Source organism: Lactuca serriola, chromosome 3, assembly GCF_051521515.1.
Source record: "Lactuca serriola cultivar US96UC23 chromosome 3, Lser_US96UC23_V15, whole genome shotgun sequence".
In the NCBI taxonomy this organism is placed as follows: domain Eukaryota; kingdom Viridiplantae; phylum Streptophyta; class Magnoliopsida; order Asterales; family Asteraceae; genus Lactuca; species Lactuca serriola.
Window position 1 is genome coordinate 248,211,903 of NC_136410.1, and position 22,844 is coordinate 248,234,746.

Below are 22,844 nucleotides of genomic sequence, written 5' to 3' on the forward strand. Positions count from 1 at the left end.
TAAGAAGGGAAAAGGTTTAGAACTGGATATGACTAAAAGGATTAAACAATTGTCAAGGACAATCTAAGGTTTACCAAAGATTGGTTACTCAAGGACAATTGGAAGTATAGTGATAATTCTGGAAGGACCATATTGACATAATCTGTAAGGAGGCAACTCTTGTTCAGAAGTGATAGTCAAAATGGAATCTGGAAATGTTTCAAAGTTAGAATTTTCAATCTGTGTAAGATTAAGGAAACTTAATGCAAGAAGGATATTTCCAAGGAGTTGATCTCCTTTGGAATACTCTGTAATGATTGTTGCCAGGTCTTTGTGAGTTTGTGCATAATCGTTACAAGAGGATCAATGCATATAAGTTTAGAATCTAAAACATTTCAGTAAATGGCATGAATTTGGAATTCCTGCATTTGCAGTAAGGATTTGGGAGTGTGAAAAGAGAATCATTGAAGTTATGTTCAATTGATGTAGTTCACAAAGTAAAGATCATAGACAAACATAGTATGCATACTTGGTGTGTGGCATGACTAGTGTTTAAGAAAACATAGTGTACATGCTTGGAGCATGGGACAACTATTGTTTTAAATTCAAGAATAAAGTTGATAGCTGAAACAGTATACAATGAATAATGTGTAATCATATGGTGATAAATAAAAGGTGTTTTATTTATGTTCAAAGGGTTGATACCATATTGGATTCAATTATTATTGTGTTTCATTTTGCATGTTTTGACTTCCCGAATAAACTGGGTTATTCTTCCGGAATGACTAAGTTATTCAAACCATCCACAGTCGGTCATATGTTGGAAGTAGATATGAATTAAGACTGTCATGGGTTGGCTTGTAGAGGTCTAAGGTGTTGGACAAAGGGCTACAACACTCATGAGTGCTCATAAGTTCTGAGTATTGGATTCAACCCGCGCTCATTGGAATCACTTCATGGATTTTATCATGAGTGATCATGAGACGATATTATCTTATATTCTTCAAACCTAGAGATATGAGTTGTTACTATGAGTTGGTTGTACATTGATTGCACGAAAACGCATACGGTAACTCGGTGTTATAAAACGTGCCTTTGTGTATGATTCAACAAGTAGTAGAACAAGCCATATGAGTCGAAGTTTATCCGTTCCTTTTACCTTCGGGATAAAAGCGATATCTGTGGGCCCCTCGATGATTTAATGATGACAAATGGAAGTGCTCGGCCGGGCCAAGACTGATTTGATTTGTTCAATTAGTCAGTCGTCATAAATTGAAAATCGGGAAACAACAAATGGACAGAGAGAATGATTATAATCCATGTCTCAGTCCATATGATATCTAGAATGGAGGAATATATGATCCCTTATCTAATGGACAAGTCACTGACAAAGGTCAGAGTTCATCTACAAGGTCAGAGTTCGACAGAAGCTTTTGAGAGCTACGATTGCCGGTTGGTTCCTGAAGTCATACGCAATAATAGTTTTAGACTTATCCAAGTGGGAGAGTGTTGGATTAATGTCTAAGTCCATAACTATAATTGGTAAGACTTGACCCGACCCGACATGGTCCATTTGGGTTGCATACCATCATGCACTTGGATAGACTATAATGAGAGAAATAAGACACTTATGGTTATTAATATATTATAAGTTCTAGTATATTAATAATAAGAATAATAAGATTATTTAATTAGTATTGATCAAGAATTAATCTAGGATTAATTAAGTGATCAAAAGAAACTAATTAAATATATGGGTTGATTGTGTAAATCATCCATACTTGTATAGTGGGCTAATGCTCCATGGATAATCAAGTTCGGCTAAAGCCCATAGGATGGTCCATGGATGCTCCATGGTGTATTTGTACCCATGGATCATGGAAATGAAAGGCCATGTCAATTAGGGTTTACATGGTGTAACCCTAACTATATAAGCATCTTATTCTTGACCAAAATTGGCCACTAGTGTGTGAAAAGAAAGGGCTAGCCGATTTCATGAGTTGTAGAATTCTCTCAAGTTATTCTAAGTGTTTTGGTGATTGTGATTCCATTTGAGGTGTCACACTTGGGGCACTAGGCACTCAAGCTTCATGAAGACTTTCTACATCAAAAAGGTATGTATTCTATCTTGTTACACTCATTGTTTTTGTATGCTAGATTAGGATAATACCTTGGAAGTTCTTATTTGCATGTATAATAGAGAAAACATAGATCCAAGGTATTTAGGGTTACATGTACACTTAGGAGTGTTAGAATGCTCAAAACCCAACAGATATTACTATGGATTTCATTACTAAGCTTCTCAGGACCGCACGTGGGGTCGATTCGATATGGGTCATCGTGGATTGGTTGACCAAGAGCGTCCATTTTATACCGATCTAGGAAAGCATATCGGCCGAGATTTATGTGCGAGAGGTAGTGGCACGTCATGGAGTGCCTGTCTCGGTGGTGTTAGACCGAGATGTCCGTTTTACTTCCAGGTTTTGGAAGTGGTTTCACGACGAAATGGGTGCTCGTCTCCATTTCAGCACCGCTTTCCACCCTCAGACGGACGGACAAAGAGAGAGGATGATTCAGACTCTCAAGGACATGCTTCGGGCATGTGTGTTAGATTTCGGTGAGAGTTGGGATACGTATCTTCCGTTAGCGGAATTTTCATATAACAACAGCTACCACTCCAGTATAGACCGACCTCTCTTCGAGATGCTCTACGGGAGGAAGTGTAGGACCCTGATTTGTTGGGGTGAAGTCGGTCAGAAAGTCATGGGGATTGCAGAGGTAGTACTCAAGACCACGGAGCAGATTCAGCAAGTCTGGAGCAGGCTCCAGACTGCTCAGATCCGGTAGAAAAGTTACGTCGACAAGCAGCATTCGGACTTGGAGTTTCAGGTGGGGGACATGGTCATCTTGAAAGTGTCACTCTGGAAGGGTGTTATCAGGTTTCAGAAACGGAGCAAGTTGGGCCCCAGGTTCATTAGTCCATTTAGGGTTTTAGCCCGGGTGGGTCGGGTTACGTATCGGTTAGATCTTCCAACATATCTCAGCCAAATCCACAACACGTTCCATGTTTCTCAGTTGCAGAAGTGCTTAGTGAATGATTCAGCAGTGATACCTCTTGAGGACATTCAGGTTGAAGATAGCCTAGACTACATCGAGAGACCCGTGGAAATTTTAGATCGCAAGACGAAGGAGCTAAGGAACAAGAGGGTAGAATTAGTAAAGGTGCAGTGGCAACACTGCAAGGGTTCGGACTGGACGTGGGAGCCCGAAGAGGAAATGAGGTAACACTACCTAGAGTTGTTTCCCAAGACAGCAGACTTCGAGGACGAATTCTAAGACAAGTGGGGGAGAATTTTAACACCCGGTCTCAGGTATACATTTAAATTCAAGTCAAGCTTCATATTTTACTCTTGGACTCGGTGAGTTGGAGGCTCAACTTGTCGAGTAGGATCGACTCCGCGTCGGGGGATTAAGTGACCTACTCGACGAGTCAGAAGACCATATTAAGAGGTTTTTGGCTCAAAAATCTTGGTCCTTGATGTTGGGACGTACCAAGTGGTTCATATCTAAGATCGAGGCTCATAAGAGGAGTACGTGGCTTAAATATGCAAGCTTTATGGCCATGATAGCCCCATGCATCTTGTAGACCTCATTTTTGGGTCTTTTAAGCTTAAAGTCCCATGCATGGACGTAAAGTTCATGACTTTACGTGTTATATCGATTGTAGGAGCCCAGATCTACCTTTTGAATGAGTTTTGCACAACAGAAATCAAGTTATGGACATGGACATTAGTCGACTCGGCGAGTCGTTCTTGGGACTCGACTAGTCGGGGGTTTGGTTTCCCCAACCTTTTATGATTCGAAGGAATCCAGTTTAGTTTAGATGGGATTTAGATGAGCCCAGAGGAAGGACTCAATGAAATAGACATAGTTATGGACCTAGAAACCATGGGACTCGACGAGTGTATGAATGTACTCGGTGAGTCCAAAGCAATCTCCCAACCCATGAAGATGGAATCGATGAGTTGTTCATACAACTCGGCGAGTCACAAACTAGACACGCTCATATGATGAAGATTAACTCGATGAGTTCAAGGAAGAACTCGACCAGTTAGTCGAAGATTGTCCCGATGATATGATTGAAGGAGAGCTCATCGAGTTCTTGCTAGACTCAACGAGTAGAGTCGGTTTGGGGACAGGTGAAAGAATAGGGCCTCGACGAGTTGGCAGGCCAACTCGGTGAGTCGAGTCAACTGGAAGTTGACTTTGACCAGGATGTTGACTTTAGCCATGGGTAAAATGGTCATTTTACCCTAAGATTAGTTATCAGTTTTTGACTAAGTGTCTTTATGGAAATTATAGCCGGATAGTCACCGGAGCAGCAGGCAGAGATTTCTCACTCAGACTTTCAGCGGTCAGACATACCAGGTGAGTTTTCCTTTAGTAGGAATAGGTCTAAGGCACTAAGGCCGGCCCGTTTATGTAGTTACAGTATGTCGGGGTTAGCCCGATGCAGTTTATATGTGCAATTTATGTGTTTAGTTTATTCCGGACTTCGGTCCGATGCCTGGGTGGTCCGGAGAAGTAGTTATGTATGCTTGATGTCTTTGTGATTCATGCATGTTTATGTTATGTGTTATATGTTGTGGACTCTGGTCCGATGTCGGGCAAGCCCGATGCAGTTTATGTGAATATGTTATATGTTTACGTTTATGTTATGCTCGGTCTATTACGGACTTCGGTCCGATGCCGGGCGGAGCCCGATGTAGTGGGTGGGTACCAAGTTATTCCAAACTTCGGTCCAATGTCGGGCGGGGCCCGATGCAGTGGGCGAGGCCCAGTAGTTGTATATGTGCTTTGTATGGTATGTGGTAGTTTGGGGAGCTCACTAAGCTTCGTGCTTATAGTTTCAGTTTTGGTTTCAGGTACTTCAGCTAGCAAAGGGAAGGGCTCGAGCTGATGGCATGACACACACCACAGTTGATTAGCCTAGGAGTTACTCTGATATTTTATGAGACAATTATTTGTTGACAGCTTTTATGAGATTCGAAATATATGTTTGATGATTTTATTTTATGATGATGAGATTATGTTTGTCAAATGATTTTAAAAACAAATTTTTTGGCTTGTATTTTTTAGATGTTTCACTTTCTTCCTTTGAATTAAGAGCTCTTTATTTGTTTTTTTCTTATATTCTTTGTCTTTATTTATTAGTCGTATTGTAGCATTTACATTAGGCCTTGAAAAAGTTGCATAACGCCTAAACCAACCTTTTGACCAAAAGTTGCATTAGGTAAAGTTGCATTGGATCTAAGACAACTTTTTCCTTCGAAAATGCAACCTTTTTTTAGATAGTTGCAATTTTTTTTTAAATGCAACTTTTTTTATTGCAACATGTGTTATGCAAAAGCAACTTTTTAATGCTCATATGCAGCTTTTTTTAACCGTTTTAGTTACGAAAATGCAATCTTTTTTTATAATAAATTGCAATCTTTATTATGTTTCTAGTAAAGAATTGCAACCTTTCTATACAACATATGCAACATTTATTATGTCTTTAATTGCAAAAAATGCAACATTGTTTACAGTCAAACGCAACTTTATTTTTGTGATTTTTCTAATTTCAGTGTGACATTTTTTTCCTAATCATATAGATGCTACATATGTTTACTACATTGCTACAAATATTCATTACTACTAAAATTACAACATAACAATAATAACATAAATATATTATATAATTTTATGGTCTCCTTTGACATGTCTAAATTCAAAATAACAACCATAAATCAAAGTCAACACAAAATTGTCAACTATAATCAACTATATATATATATATATATATATATATATATATATATATATATATATATATATTAAAAACATTCTAGTCATGTATTAAAAATAGAAGATAAATCATATTAGCAACTATCAATCTTCTGGAGGTTGTTGTTCCGCCAACTTTTGCATCATGGCTTCAAGGTTTTCTTGTTGGTTTTTAATATCTATTCACATAAGTTCTAATTCAGCCTGTATTTTTCATGGTTCTCTTGAATCTCTTTCCGCATTTCAATCAACTCATTTATTCCAAGTTCATTTGCTTTGAATGATTCCATAAGTCTCACCGAAATCATGTATGATGCATCACCACCCACTTTTTTTATCAGTCTATTAGTAACACCTCTACCATAAAGTCGACAGCATCCATCATTATCTTTTTTCATCACAATCATATAAGGATCTACGACATCACTTTCATTTTCTAGATGTTCGCACTTCTTCATTTGTTCCTACAAGGTTATTAAAAATGAATAGGATAATTTTAGTAAAGCATCTACCATTAAAACATTATTTATATTGTAAAAAACTGCCCTTTAATGGAAAAAACAGTTTTTTAATTGTGTAAAAGACAACTACTTTATGTCTAAAAATCTCCTATCAAAAGATTGTTTTATGTAAAAAAACTGCATTGTAACATCTAAAAAAACTACATTTTAACATGTAAACAATTGTACTTTAACGTATAAAAAACTGCATTTTAATATATAAAAAATTGCAATTGAATGTCTAAAAAACTACAATTTAATGTCTAAAAATATAGTTTACTATCAAAAGGAAAAACCTATTGTAAAATTGAAATACAAACTTACAATTTTATTTGCCGTATCATCATCTGTATCAAGACATACATGCTCATCTGTCCTTTTACGTATATGTTCAAACATTTGAGTTAGAGTGGGGAATTCCTTGTTTGTATATTCATTTTTCTATACTCATGATAACATAAATTTCAAACAGAAAGTATCAAAGTGTAGGAAGATAAAAACACAAATCACAAGCAAAAAGATGACGTTAATTACCATCTCGTCACAAATTCTAGCAAAACTTTTTGGACTAGCTGTGTGCATATTTTTTGGAGATTTGCGTATTTCTTTTGCCCGCGAATAGCGTTTCTACACACACACACACACACACATATATATATATATATATATATATATATATAATTCAACTGAAATACACCAAAAAACAAGTCAAATATTAAAAAACACTAGAAATAAAGATAATGTTTATGAAATTACCGCCACATCTTTTTTTATTCCATAACACTAATAGTTTTGAGAACTCTTCTTGAGGAATGCATTCAGGTTGGTTCTTTCATCTTGTTTTATTGTCCTTAAATTAATAGAAGTGTTTTTTTTTCTTGAACCTACATTTGTATACCTTATACGAATTTCCAATTGTCCCAAGAACCCAAGTTTTAGCATCATCGGGCACATCGTATTTCCCCATAAAAATCAGTAATTAGTAAAATGAAAGGAAAATAAAAGAAGATGGAAGAATAAAGCTACTTAAAAACTTACCAATGCATACTCCTATATCTTATCTTTATGAGGAACTTTGTGCCATGAAGTACATGTCAATGGGGCATAACTATGGGTACAAGCTATTTCCTACTACGTCCTTCCCCTTTGTTATCGGTTCGACGGGTTGTCCATACTCATTACATATAATGACCTCACATTGATTAACTTTCCACGTGTGAACAACATGTAACATTGTTGGTCCTCTTTTCTTGGGTGTGGAAATTATTACATTCCAACATAGAATTATATATATATATATATATATATATATATATATATATATATATATATATATATATATATTTCAATAAGAGCCAATTGTCTATTTTCTCCGCTTTTGATACAATTATGCTTTTCTGCATTTTGTTTGAATACATCCCTTCCTCTTTGCGGTCCTTTATTCCTTAAGATTAATTCACTCATACTAGTTTTTGCTCTAGATTGTTTTTCTTTTGTTACATTCGAAACCAATGGATACTTATTAGAGACATTTGGAACAATCACCCAACGTTGCCTTGTTAAATTAGCAATTCTGTTCATGGACATTGGTGCAATATACTGTGGATGATTTTGCTGTAACAAATTTACTTTTCATTATATAAGATCAACATCAAAATGAAACAATTAAAGATTTGCTAATCTGATTACCTTTTTGGATACTTCAACACTTCTAGCAACTTCGTGGTAATCTCCATCATTATTATCACCAAAATCAGGAATATAGTCTAAATCTCTAGCACCGGTATATAATGGTTTCACTTGTTTTTTCTTTGATTTTTGACTTTCTACCAAACTTGTCAAAGAATATGCAATGCTTTTAAATCCTACATCTTTTAGTCTTGCTTGGTTTTCTTGAACCCTCAAAAGCCTATTCTTCGCGTAATCATTCATTTCTTTATGTGTACTTTGATGTTGCTTGCTTTATTTTCCCATTACTGGCCTGCTCAAAAGTGAAATTATCAATTTAAGTTCAAAATACATAATACTAGCATTGTAGTATCACTTACATGTAATATTTTCCTACAAACATAAAATTAAATAAAAAAAGAAACAAAAACTTGACAAATAAGGCACAATGCAACTCTGATGCTTATGATTAAACTGAATTGAAAGGAACCTGCAAAACAACCATACATACACCTCTTGTTCAAAATCTAAAAAAAAAGATAAAAAATAAAAAACATGAGAGTTATTCCAACAAGATAAAAATACACCAATGAATGGAAAAAAGATAGATTTTTTAATATAGACTCATAATTCGTTGCATCTTCAATGTGTGATTGAAGTGTATAAAACATTTCATGTTTTTCAAGAAATTATCTAATAACAAAAAGTCAAAAAAAATCAAGGGTTGATGTTTGATCTACATAATGATTAACAGAAAGTGTCTTGAAAGAATCCCTTGCCATAAGGAAATTTGGCTCATTGAAAAAATCATTGGTTGATGTCTAATGTTGTCGTGATTAGGTTTTTGAGATGACACATTCATGGATTGCGCCATAGCATGCTTGGTGGAGTCATGACATGTCTTTTAGAACCATGATATTCATAGAGTTTAGCAAGAAACAATTAATGACACGAACCGTTTTAGTTTTTATTATTAGTTAGCTCAAATTGTCTATATTTATAAAAAAAATTATAAGGAAACAGAGTTATTGGTAAGTTTATCTTCTCCAAAAATCGATGTCTATTTTGATGTCCCGATGTACACCCTTTGTAAATCTGTTGATGTTGATATTCTCCCCTATTTCTCGATTATTTGTCAAAACTACATCAAGCTGGTTGAGTTAGTGTAGGAAGTAGGAACTCCAATTGTTGCCAAGCGTTTTTGTTTATACTTCAGCAGTTTAGGTGTCTTTGTAAAACTTTGGAACTCATGGCTTTGACTTTTGATGAACCACGTGTTGGCCCAGAGTAGTTATAATTGTCAAATGACTTATACTTACCTTCTAATAGCCCTAAAATTCTTAATCCTTGGATTATCAAGAATGTTTAGGGATGGGGTGTTAATCAACTTCTTTTACAAGCAAAGTTTGAAAGTGATGCGATCATTCTTGATAGCTATGTCATATTCTTTTGGTTTTTATTTAAGTCGGATGTTTGCTTCTTTTGGTAAATAAGATCACATGGATTTGTACATTATATATGAGGCAGTCAATCTAGTAGTTAGTTTCTGAAATGAAAAAGAATTATAGTAAGTAAACATAAATTAAGATGCAAATTGATAATGTGTGATTTTGATTATGTTCCTTTTGTTAGGTTGATTGTTTCAATTGCTTGAATGATGTTTGGGGTAGTTTTTTTATTCCTATATCCATTGTTGCTTGAATGTGTTTACACAAGAGTTTGCTTATGATGTTTTAATTCTTGAATCTCAACTATTGTAATTATAGTTGGACCATGTGTCATTGCAGGGATGCATGAGACATGGTTGCTGAAATTTGCTTTTCTTAACTTCCAACTATATGGTAGATATCTACACTACCCTTAGTAATATTATCACATATTTGAAATACTTACAGATAATATTTCTTTGTAGGTTATTTGACCCTTTATTCAATTTTCATTGACTTGTTACATGTTTCTAAATGTATGTCATATTGACTTAAGCCTTGCTAGGTGGAATATATCCATCAAGAGAGGAAGTAAGAAATGGTATACTTTCATGCATGACAACGATACTCTAACATATGATGAAATTTGGATCCTTCAGGTTGAACCATCTCACAAAAAGATGTTGATGGAACCACTCAATTTTATTTGCAACTGCAAGAAAGACAAGCTAAAATGGATGTGTGATTGCAAATAAGACAACATGAAATTAATGTGCTACGGTCATTTTGAGACATTTGAACAATTAACTTGGTAATCTGCTAAATAGTTTTTAGCTTTATGTTTTTTTTAAAACATTTGTAATGTATTTGATACATTTTTCTTATAATGAATATTTGTTTTGCGGTTGAATATGAATGTGATTTTAGGTCACATGTATTTGGTTTTTCTATATTTTGGGCTGAAAAAATATGGATTTTATTACAACTAAATTTTAGTCTTTTTAAATAAAATCATTTTAGTTACGGATATCAACGGATACATATTATGTAGTAAAATATTCTGTAGGCAATTCTTAGGAAATGATTTTGTAGGGAATCAGTAGGTAATAATGATGTAGGGAATCTGTAGTAAAATAGGTTTTTGTAGGTAATCTGTAGGTAAATTACCAACAAAAATTTCCGTAGTCAATATGTAGGAAATTCTGTAGGCAAAGCGTGGCAACCAATTACCCACGAGCTATATTCCTATGGAGCTGTTTCCGTAAGCAATCCGTAGGTAACCCCTTTTATCTACAAATTACCTACGAAATCTGTTGTAGGTAAATAGGTAGTTTTCTAGTAGTGAAATAACTAATTGTGAGACTCATGTATTACATGTGATAATTTAAAAAAAATAACTATATATATATATATATATATATATATATATATATATATATATATAATGTCAAAATATTTAAAAACTTTGAATTTATAAGAAAATAAGAAAAATAATGAATTATTAAATTGAAAATGTTTTTTTTTTATATTTTAAATTTAAACAAATAATTTAAATAAATAAAAGAAAGTAATGAGATTTAATTTTGGTAATTTTGAAATTAAAACGTAAGTTCGTTAATAAAATTGATATATATTTATTACTATATTTATTGCAATTATTACGTTAAAAGATTATATGAAATTTAATAAAATAGAAAAATTTATAAAATGACATGTGTAAAAAAAATTCAAAATAACCACAAAATGACATTTGACAAGTTGAATGAGAGTGTGACAAGTGGAAAAAAATAACCTTCATTTATTAGAGACTAGTTGTTAGCCCATGTATTACACGAGTTAATTTAAAAAAAAATTAAATATAAATGTCAAAATATTTGAGAACTTTGAATTTATAAGAAAATAAGAAAAATAATGAATTATTACAATAAAAATGTTTTTAATCTTTTAAATTTAAACAAATAATTTAAATAAATAAAAGAAACAAATAAACTTTAATTTTGAGAATTTTGAAATTAAAAGATAAGTTTATTAATCAAATTGATATCCATTTATTACTATATTGATTGCAATTATTATATTAAAATATTATGTGAAATTTAATAAAATATAAAAACTCATAAAATTACATGTGGAAAAAAAATTAATTTACAATAACCATAAAATGACATTTGATAAATTGAATGAGACTCTGACAAGTGACAAAAAAATCTTCATTTATTAGAGAGGACTAGGTATGAGACTTATGTATTACATGTGTTTATTTAAAAGAAAAACTTAAATAGAAAATTTTAAACATTTGAGAAGTTTGAATTTATAAGAACAATTAGAAAAATATTAAATTATAAAAATAAAATGTTTTTTATTAAATTTAAACAAATAATTTAGATAAAAAAAACAATGAAGCTTTAATTTAGTAATTATAAAAATATGGGTTTTGAGTCGTTTAAAAAAATAATAATGAAAGTTCAGTAAGGAAATTAATATTTATTTATTATTGAATTTAAATATAACGTGGAATTAATAAAATAAAACAACCATAAAATTTTATGTGGATTAAAAATTAATTGAAATTATCATAAAATAAATAATAATCCTATTTAAAGAAATAGACAGGGGACCTCACGTATTTTTTTTTTATCTTTATCTAAACTAAAACCTAAAAAACGTAGCTCCACAAGTACCCTATGACGAATCATGGGACAGTTCAGAAATTTCTGCACCGCGGAATCGCCACTGGCTTCAATTCTTTGACTCTTCACATTAAACATCATGGAGAAGGAGACCAGACGGTGGAGGAATCTATTCCGCAATGTCGAAATGTAACATGAATTGATGGCAGCCGGAGTCAGAATCATCGAAGTTGGATGGTGTTGGGCGACTCTAACCTCATCGAAGATCCGAAATAACTGATTCTTGTCATCATGGGCTGCCTGAGTAGTCGGTTCAGTTGTTCATCAGTTTTCATGGATAGAAGGTGAATTATGGGTCCATGGAACTTTTACATCAACAAATAAGTTTCACTTGCAAAGTGTTATTCGCTACCCTACGTCGGTGTAAACCGTTTAATTAATATATTTTAATTGAGAACAAATGGATATTAATAGTTCTCTCTCTTTATCTTTCCGTTGAAACTCCTCAATTGCAACTTTAACTTTAACTTTGTGCAACTTTAACTTTAACTTTGAGGACATTAATTTAATCTGAAATGGATCTCACTCTTCATCCATTTCTGCTGCATATAATTGAAATCATTCCCTCTTTGCATCCGTTTGATCGACACCTCTACTATATTCTCTGCTGTTACCATAAACCATGGCTGAAATCGTTCTTTCTGCATTCTTGACAGTGGTCTTTGAAAAGCTGACCTCTGAAGCCTTGAAGAAGATTGCACGCTCCAAAGGAATTGATTCTGAGCTCAAGAAATTGAAGAAGACATTAGACCAGATCCAAGATCTGCTTAATGATGCCTCGCAGAAGGAAGTAACTAATGAAGCCGTTAAAAGATGGCTGAATGGTCTCCAACATTTGGCTTACGACATTGACGACCTACTTGACGATTTGGCAACCGAGGCTATCGAACGTGAGTTGACTGAGAAATCTGGATCCACTAGCAGCAAGGTAAGAAAGCTAATCCCAAGTTGTTGCACAAGTTTCACACTAAATAGTAGGATGCATGCCAAGTTAGATGATATTGCCACCAAATTACGAGAACTGGTAGAGGCAAAAAATAATCTTGGTTTAAGTGTGATAGCAAATGAAAAGCCCAAAGTTGAAAGATATGAGGCATCTTTGATAGATCCTAGTGGTATTGTTGGACGTGAGTATGAAAAGAATAAATTGCTTAAGAAGCTATTGGGGGATAGGGATGAATTTAGTAGTCAAAACTTCACCATAGTGCCCATAGTTGGTATGGGTGGTGTAGGCAAAACAACTCTAGCTAGAATGTTGTATGATGAAAAGGAGGTGAAGGATCACTTCAAACTCAGGGCTTGGGTTTGTGTTTCTGATGAATTTAATATCCTCAATATAAGCAAAGTAATTTATCAATCTGTAACCGGGGAAAAAAAGGAGTTTGAAGACTTAAATCTGCTTCAAGAAGCTCTTAAAGAAAAACTTTGGAATCAGTTATTTCTAATAGTTCTGGATGATGTGTGGTCTGAAAGCTATCGTGATTGGGAGAAATTAGTGGGCACATTTTTTGCGGGGTCTCCTGGAAGTATGATTATCATGACAACTCGGAAGGAGCAATTGCTAAGAAAGCTGGGTTTTCCTCATCAAGACCCTTTGCAAGGTCTATCACATGACGATGCTTTGTCTTTGTTTGCTCAACATGCATTGGGTGTAGATAACTTCGATACACATCCAACACTAAGGCCACATGGGGAATTGTTTGTGAAAAAATGTGATGGCTTGCCCTTAGCTTTAATAACACTTGGGAGGTTATTGAGGACAAAAACAGATGAGGAAGAATGGAAGGAGTTGTTGGATAGTGAGATATGGAAGTTAGGAAAGAGAGATGAGATTGTTCCGGCTCTTAGACTAAGCTACAATGATCTTTCTGCCACTTTGAAGCTGTTGTTTGCATATTGCTCTTTGTTTCCCAAGGATTATGAGTTTGACAAAGAGGAGTTGATTCTATTGTGGATCGCAGAAGGGTTTTTGCACCAACCAACTACGAACAAGTCAAAGCAATGGTTAGGTCTTGAATATTTTGAAGAGCTGCTGTCAAGATCATTTTTTCAACAAGCCCCTGATGACAAATCGGTGTTTGTGATGCATGACCTCATGAATGACTTGACTACATTTGTTGCTGGAGATTTTTTTTCAAGGTTAGACATAGAGATGAAGAAGGAATTTAGGATGGAAGCTTTGGAGAAGCACCGCCATATGTCATTTGTTTGTGAGGATTACATGGTCTACAAAAGGTTCAAGCCACTCAAAGGAGCTAAAAATTTGAGAACGTTTTTAGCATTGTCTGTTGGGGTGGTAGAAAGTTGGGCTATATTTTACTTATCAAATAAGGTCCTGAGTGACTTACTTCAGGAGTTACCATTGTTAAGGGTCCTCAGTTTGAGTGATCTTAGCATAACCGAGGTACCAGAAGTCGTTGGTAGTATGAAGCACTTGCGGTATCTTAATCTATCTCGAACTAAAATTATCCATTTACCGGAAAATGTCTGCAATCTTTATAATCTACAGACACTGATCGTTTCCGGCTGTCATAAATTGATTAAGTTGCCGGAGAGCTTCTCCAAGCTTAAAAATTTGCAGCATTTTGACATGAGGGGTAGTTTCAGGTTGAAGAAGATGCCCTTAGGGATTGGTGAGTTGAAAAGTCTTCAAACTCTCTTCAGTGACATTGGCTTAGCAATAACCGAGCTTACAAAATTGCAAAGTCTCCATGGAAAAGTTTGTATTGTGGGGCTCGGCAGTGTGCAGAATGCAATGGATGCACGTGCGGCGAACTTATCGCGAATGAGGTTTAGTGAGTTAGAGTTGAATTGGGGTTCTGAGTTTAATTCTCTTCGAACGGAAACACATGAAAAAGAGGTCCTCAATGAGCTGAAGCCTCATAATAATACTTTGAAAAAGCTTGAAATCGTGTCATATAGGGGTATAGAGTTTCCCAATTGAGTTGGGGATCCCTCATTTCTTCGGTTGACTAAAGTGTCGATTGATGACTGTGAAGAATGTACATGTCTACCAAGACTTGGGCAACTACCATCACTGAGGAAGCTGATTATTGGTTGGATGAGTAAGGTTAAGGTTGTAGGCTTGGAGTTTCTTGGGACCGGCCTTGCATTTCCTTCACTTGAAATCCTACGGTTTGATAGTATGTCAGGGTGGGAGGAATGGTCAACAAATAGTGGGGCGTTTCCTTGCCTTCAAGAGCTTCGTATTGAAGATTGTCCTAATCTGGTTCGGGTCTCCCTCGAAGCACTACCTTCACTCAGGGTTTTGAAACTAATAAAATGTGATCATGGTTTATTGAAAAGCCTGGTCAAGGTAGCTTCATCAATCACCAAGTTGAAAATAGATGATATTTCAGGACTTACCGATGAACTGTGGAGAGGTGTGACAGGGTATCTTGGTGCAGTTGAATACGTAAGCATCAAACGGTGTAACGACATAAGATACTTGTGGGGATCAGAAGCAGAGGCAAGTATGGTTCTTATGAATTTAAAAATGTTGGATTTAAGAGAATGTAAAAGTTTGGTGAGTTTAGGGGAGAAAGAGGAGGATATTATTAATAGTGGGAGCAACCTAACATCTTTTCGGATCTTGAAAGTATCGGATTGTAACAGCTTGGAGCATTGCAGTTGTCCAGATAGCATGGAGGATTTGGATATTGAAAGTTGTGATTCAATTACATCCGTCTCCTTCCCAACAGGAGGAATGCAAAAGCTCAGGTCACTTGTCATCACCAATTGCAAGAAACTATTGGAAAAGGAGTTGGTTGAATCTGAAATCAACATACATAATTGGCCAAATCTGAAATCGATCACTACGTTGGGTTACTTCATTAACCTCGTCAGGTTGACAATAATAGAGTGTTCGAGTATGGAGTCATTTCCTGACCATGAGTTGCCAAATCTCACCTCTTTAACACATCTGGATATACAAAAGTGTACAAGTACGGATGCATCTTTTCCTCGTGGGCTTTGGCCTCCAAAATTGACTTGCCTTGAAATAGGAGGGTTGAAGAAGCCCATCTCCGAGTGGGGCCCACAGAATTTTCCAACCTCACTTGTTGACCTAAGATTATATGGCGGACCATATGATGACATTAGAAGTTTTGGTGAATTGTTGCATCTTCTTCCTTCATCCCTTACTGATTTTGGTATAGATGGATTTGAGAAACTGGAATCAGTTTCAAGTGGACTGCAACACCTCACCTCCCTCCAACGTCTCATCATTCAGAACTGCCCAAAGACGAGAGATCTACCAGAAAACTTGTTGCCTTTGCTTCTGGTATTTTGGATCACTGGATGCCCAAATCTGAAACAAAAGATTAGTAGAGGAGGCATCTATTGGCCCCACGTCTCCCTTATCCCTTGCTTGCGGATAGACCGAATTTTACCAAATGAAATATGAAGGCATGCCCCTCTTCTTTGAAATCTTTTAGTTAGTTATGCTTATATAATATATTTAGTAACTCATTCAAACAATTTTTCTCTACATATTTTTTAGGTACAACCTTAATTACAAGTACGTTTTTTTTGATGGATGTGATTAGGAATTAGGATTATTACATGGAAAGGTCATGATGGAAACAATAGGAATACATTCAAATCATGAAACATTTTGATGATGTATCAAAATCAACTAATAGCAACCAGGGTTTGTATACATTTCACAATGCCAATTAATATGTTGTCCATCAATGATGCATTTCATCCAATATTAATGCTAATGTATTTTGATGCCTCTAAATATGATTCCATATACTTGTGAAACCATTAAGAACATAAATCCTGTTTGATTATCTTTTTAAGGTGTTTTATATATTTGTTAAATTTATTTTTTAGAAATATTTAATTTAAATTCCTATCTTACTAATTGAGGTCAAATGTATTTTTCTCACTCTTCCACACTTATAGTCGAGCAATAAAAGATCAAATGTTGGTGGATGCAATGACTTTTTAAATGAAAGCATCAGAGGAAATAAAAGATCAAATGATGATGGTTTACAGAGAAACACATTTATATGGTGCTGCTTCTGATTTACAAGGTTTGTTTCTATCAGACTCACAAACAGGGATGTTCACTGAAAGCCCTTATATGGCTAATTTTTTTTTCCAAATTTTCTACTTCAGTTTTTCTTGTTCTAAATTTGTTTAAAATGGAATGTTGATGTATATATAGGTGAATGACTTACTGCCCAACGATCATCCATGAAAGTTAACTGCAGAACTCCTCCTAATGATCCAAGCTGTGAAGGCTCAATTTCTACATAGCCTTTATGTTGCAATCTTGTTTTGCTTTTATATAACTTTGCGATATTTACATGTTTTCTAGACTTGATTGAACCCAAAGAGAAAGAGAACATCTTGTTTTCATCAAGAGCATCCTATGACGTTTATGTTTGAAAGTTGGATTGAAAACATAGCAAAAAAAGATAACTCCATCTGCTATTCAAAAAAGTTGAAAACAGAGTCCATGTATCCTTAACTTTCATTGGATGATGTATAACTTTAATAACTCATTTTGCTTTCTGATAAAATTATTTGCCAGCAGACAGAATGCACTTTGAATTACGCTTTTTAATTTATTACTATCTTTGATATTTTTTGCTTTTCTCCACTCTAGATTCTTGTATACTTTCTTTGGAGAAACTAACTTCTATATTTACAAATAGTTATTGATTTACACCTAATGGTACTACTGGAATGATGTCCTCTAGAGAACTTCCGGATGTAAAATGACAATGCGCATATGGTCAGTTGTAGATGCTAAACTACAAAGAATCGTTAACCCTTTAGGACCTTATATTTTATGAAATAAAATAAACTTTGTTTGGACTCATAGTTGATGGTGTTAATTGCTCTTTTACATAAATTCCTCCAACCACTCAAACTTTGTGCTACAACATTAATAATACATACAACCATCATAGCGAGTTACCTTTGTTATTTATTACTCAATGATTTTAGAACGTCAATTTGATTCTGTATTTATAGTATGTATTATATTGTTTTGGTGTGATTAGTAATTCTACCTCAAATACAAAATATATAAAGTTATTTTATGTATTTTGTTTGATGTTCCAAATCAACATATACTGATATACAACTACTAATTGTGAGCAAAATGTAAATGACTATCTTTTGAACAAGTAAACAAATACCGAAGTAAAAGAGGTTTTCTACAACTAAAGATTAAAAAAACAAAAGTTTAGCATTAAAACTGACAGCTGTGGGATTTGAACCCACGCCCTTTCGGACCAGAGCCTAAATCTGGCGCCTTAGACCACTCGGCCAAACTGTCTAGCTGATAATTATACCTGGATTACTCGTAATGATCCTGTAATACAATACATAAACTTTGAAGACACAACATGCAGATTGAACTAAAAGAGCTGTTGTACGTATATTATGACTCTAAAAACAAAACAGATCATATGAGCGCCTATCATTTTACTAAATATACTAGATTATAACCCGCGTTAAACGCGGGGAACGCATAAAAAAACATACAAATGTCTATAGATGTTGCATAATAATTATAAAAAAGATTATGGTTATTAGTATTATTGAAATGTGTAGAAGATACATTGAAATCGATAAATATCTATAATTGTTGAATAACCTCTTTGTTTACAACATTTTTTGTTTTATTAATTGAATGACCTTTATCGTCACATATGGTTATGATATTGTTATATAAGCATAAGTATTCTAATTAGACATTCCTTCCATAATAATGTTACTTAATTTAAACATATATTGACAACCAATATATCGTTTTTCTTTTCACAGCATTAAATATTGATAACTATTTCATTTATTCAATTAAAGTCATAGAGTATAACTTATAGAATGTTAAATGTTATATGAATTTAATTTTAGTATATCATCAATGTAAATTCTTTTCTAAATCATGAATGGTTTATTTTAAATTGATTATGAATATACGTGGTAGCTTTTATGTTTGTTCTTACTTATTTGGTGTTTGCAAGAACTTTGCGTTAGTCTTAGCGTAACTTTGAATAATTTTAGTATATCATCAATGTAATTTGGTATATCTTTCAATTATATGAAATATCAAATAATAACATTTCATTACCATTGTGATAATTTACTTTGAATATTGCATTTTTACTAATCTTAACGATCTTATTTTTTTAATAACCGTAACGCTTTTACTAATAGTAATTACAAATTTCTTAATATCTTATAATTTTTTTTTATCTTACTTCATAATTTTTCAAAACTATACTATTATTAAGATTGACCGTCTTAATAGTTTTTTTTTTTTTTTTTTTTTTTTTTTTTTTTTTTTTTTTTTTTTCAGTCTATTCAATTTTATATTTCGTTGTACAACATTATCGTTCGTATGTATTCTGAAATTTCATTTAAAAATGCTTAATGTTTACATCTTGATATTTTTTTTTAATAAACTCATGTAATAATTATGGAATATATATCTTGTTTGAATTAACATTTACTTCCTTCACTAAATTAAATTCTTCATTAAACGGATATATTTTGGAAAGTAATAATTATAATGAGGCAACATTATCTAAGACATAAATGTTTGATATACTTTTGTAGGGAAAATACCGGGATCATTAAAAAAAATTATATAAAGAAAATACAAATTTAAATTGGATGAAATTAATTATGGATGAAAATACTGACGAAAATTATTTTGGAGGGAATTGTATTTTGTAAAGTACAGTACTATGACAAAATTCGAAATATATATTGTTGTGTAAATTTATAAATTTTATTGTTACTATATAAAGATAAAACAAAATAGGCTGGTATGTTAAACAAAAAAAATAATTTTAATGAACGTATGTAACTAAAAAATGGAATTTGAAGATGAAAATTTAAAACTTAAAAGTATGAAGAAATGTGATAAAAAAATGTGTGAAAGAGATCTAACTACAGTCGACCAATTTGGTAGTGAGAAGATCATAAGTGGACTCTGTGATAATGATCAACGAATTATTTCCTGTATGAAAAAATGTGAATTCTATAATTAGTAGATTCAAAATGTTTTAAATAATGCTAAAATAAACATGTATATTGAAGTATAGATAAACATTTAATTTTCATGTATATTGAAATGTCGATAAACATGTAATTTTCATGCAAACGACATGTTTTATGGTATCATGTAGAAAATACTTTAGAAAATAAAATGTTTTAAATACATATATTTGACTTAGATCCTGATCAACCAGGTTCATAAACCATTTCTCTCTTGAATTCTCAATAATCACTTTTATGGGATTAGTCGACACTACCTGACCAAGAAATTCTAGAACAAAAAAATAAATGGTTGTTGTAGTATAGATGTGTAATACAATAAGTATTTACGTGTAGATAAGATAGAATGTTAAAATCAAATCTTACCAAATGCAACACGAGTGTCGAGATTCCTGGCTATCAAATCCTGGAAAGTATCAAAATTATAAGGATACACCATATCAACAAAATCATTTGATACACGAACTTTGGTTGTTTTGTAGAAATTCTTCTTATGCTTATGATCAACCAACATGTAATCTCCTTCATTTCTGGCCATACTAAAACTACTAATTTCCCTTGCAAATTCTTTAACAAAGAGGGCTTCAAACAGACTAATGAGATTTTTTTTTATTGTTGCTTGTATTTTAGTGTCATGTAAGTGAAAAAAAATTGGTTAAGCTTAAAATTTTATAAATTAAAAGCAACATAATAATAATAAAAAGAAAAACTTGTACCTACTCGTTAATTAAAATCATGTCCAAGCTGTTGAACATGTTTGAGTTGTTTTTTTAAGTTTGCTTCCAAAGCAAGAGTACTTGAACACAAATGTTTCAGGTTTCCTTAGATGCATTGATGTCAGCAACCTTTTAAAAGACGATCTCATCACAATTGTTTTGTGTCATAGGTGTAAAATGAAAGAGAACACAATTATAATCAGAAAGAACTTTTATATGAAATAAAAGAGACATATACAATGTATTTATCTATAAAGATGTATGATTCATAAAGAGGTATGAAAGCTATTATAGCCGTCAACAAAATTGTTTCCATACTTAATTTTAAAGGATGTAAAAATATATTATATATTATTTCCTATTAAATCAACCTAAAAGTGTAATAGGATCATACCAAAATATTTTTAAATCATACCAAAATTAATCGGATTCTTATGACACAGTAATAATTAAAAAAAATCATAATCATCTATAATATATAAAAATAACATTTTCCTTATTAGTGTCAATTCCAAATATAGTTAATCTTTGTTTTGTTAAAGGTACATTATATTTTCCTGTTCATTTGAAAATTTTCAAAAAAATAGTTAACCGATTTCATGTAATTTGTGACATAGAAAATCGAAATATATGAATACATATATTTGATATAGGGAAAAAAAATAGAAAAAATATAAAAAACGAAATAATGTATTAACCTTTTACTGCACAACAACGAAGGTTTGAAGCAAAGAATGACGATGGAAGTTATAAAAAATAAGAATGATGTTGTAGAAGAATGTTTGAAGAAAAACAACGATTGAAAATAAGTGTGAGCCGCAGATTCAATGATGAATTGTATATATAAGTGATAATTTGAATCTAATTTTTTGGTATTAATGGTTTCCTAATAAAAATTGATTCTATATTAATGTTTTACTAATATAAACAGATTTATATTAATGATTGATATTAATTCCTTAATTGAAATGGTTTGTTACTAATATGTTTTTAAAGCTGACCATATTAAAACCTTTATAACCGGAAATTAATATTTTAAAATATGGGAAGATTTTATTGGAATTATACACATTCTATTTCAACGGCCGTAAGTTTATTTTGTTTGACAATTAGAAAGCTTTTATTGGAATTAAATATATTCCATTTGGGGGAGATGGTGTCAGCAATTTGATCTAAGGGTAAAAAACATAGGATTAAAATACAATCAATGACCCAGATTGTTTAAGATGATTTCATAAGGTTTCTCTTTTAATAATATTTAGAGATACTATCGATTAAAATAAGAGTAAATTACATGAATGGTTCCTATGGTTTGGGGTAATTTACATGCTTGGTCACTAACTTATTTTTTTAACTTGGAAAGTCCCTACTGTTTATTTTTATTACACACTTGATCCCTATTGCTTGTTTTTGTTACGCACTTAGTCTCTGTCTTACCTAAAAAGAATATTATTTAAATAGGGAAAAATGATGAGGTAAGTAATGTAAGGTATGGGGTGGGGTTGGGGGTGTGTTTATTTAAATAAATTAAAAAAAATTAAGGGAAAATAGTTTTTTAGATAAGACAGGGACCAAGCGCGTAACAAAAAAACAAACAGTAGGGACCTTCCGAATTAAAAAATTAAGTTAGGTACCAAACACGCAAATTACCATAAATCATAGGGACCATTCGTGTAATTTACTCTTGAAATAAATAAAATCCACCTTACAAATGGAAACTTTTTTTACCTAGAAATTAAATATTAGCAACTACGGAATTCATTAACTTAAAGCAAAATCACCACATAAATTACAAGTTTATATAAGACATTTAGGCCCCGTTTGATAGGTATCTTTTCAGACTCGAACATATCTTTCTGACTGAATGGACTGAAAAATACTGTTTGATGTGCACAAAAAATTGGTCTTTCCCAATAAGATATGTTTTTCCCAGAAAGTCACAAAATCATATATTTTTTGCTAAATAGGTTGGAAAAAAATTGTGTCCCATTTCCCGTCTCTTTCTTTTTT

The 22,844-nt window shown here is 32.8% G+C and overlaps 1 non-coding gene and 1 pseudogene across 2 annotated transcripts; one reads left to right on the forward strand and one right to left on the reverse strand.

The window, feature by feature from the left end:
* Positions 1-12,028: 12,028 nt before the first annotated feature.
* On the forward strand, positions 12,029-17,624 carry LOC145093853 (putative disease resistance RPP13-like protein 1; annotated as a pseudogene). Its single transcript, XR_013703113.1, has 3 exons — positions 12,029-16,497; positions 17,002-17,132; positions 17,267-17,624. The product of XR_013703113.1 is annotated as a putative disease resistance RPP13-like protein 1 (transcript).
* Positions 17,625-18,308: 684 nt separating this feature from the next.
* Positions 18,309-18,388, reverse strand: TRNAL-UAG (transfer RNA leucine (anticodon UAG)). The gene has a single exon. It is a non-coding gene; the product is annotated as a tRNA-Leu (tRNA).
* Between the last annotated feature and the right edge of the window lie 4,456 nt (positions 18,389-22,844).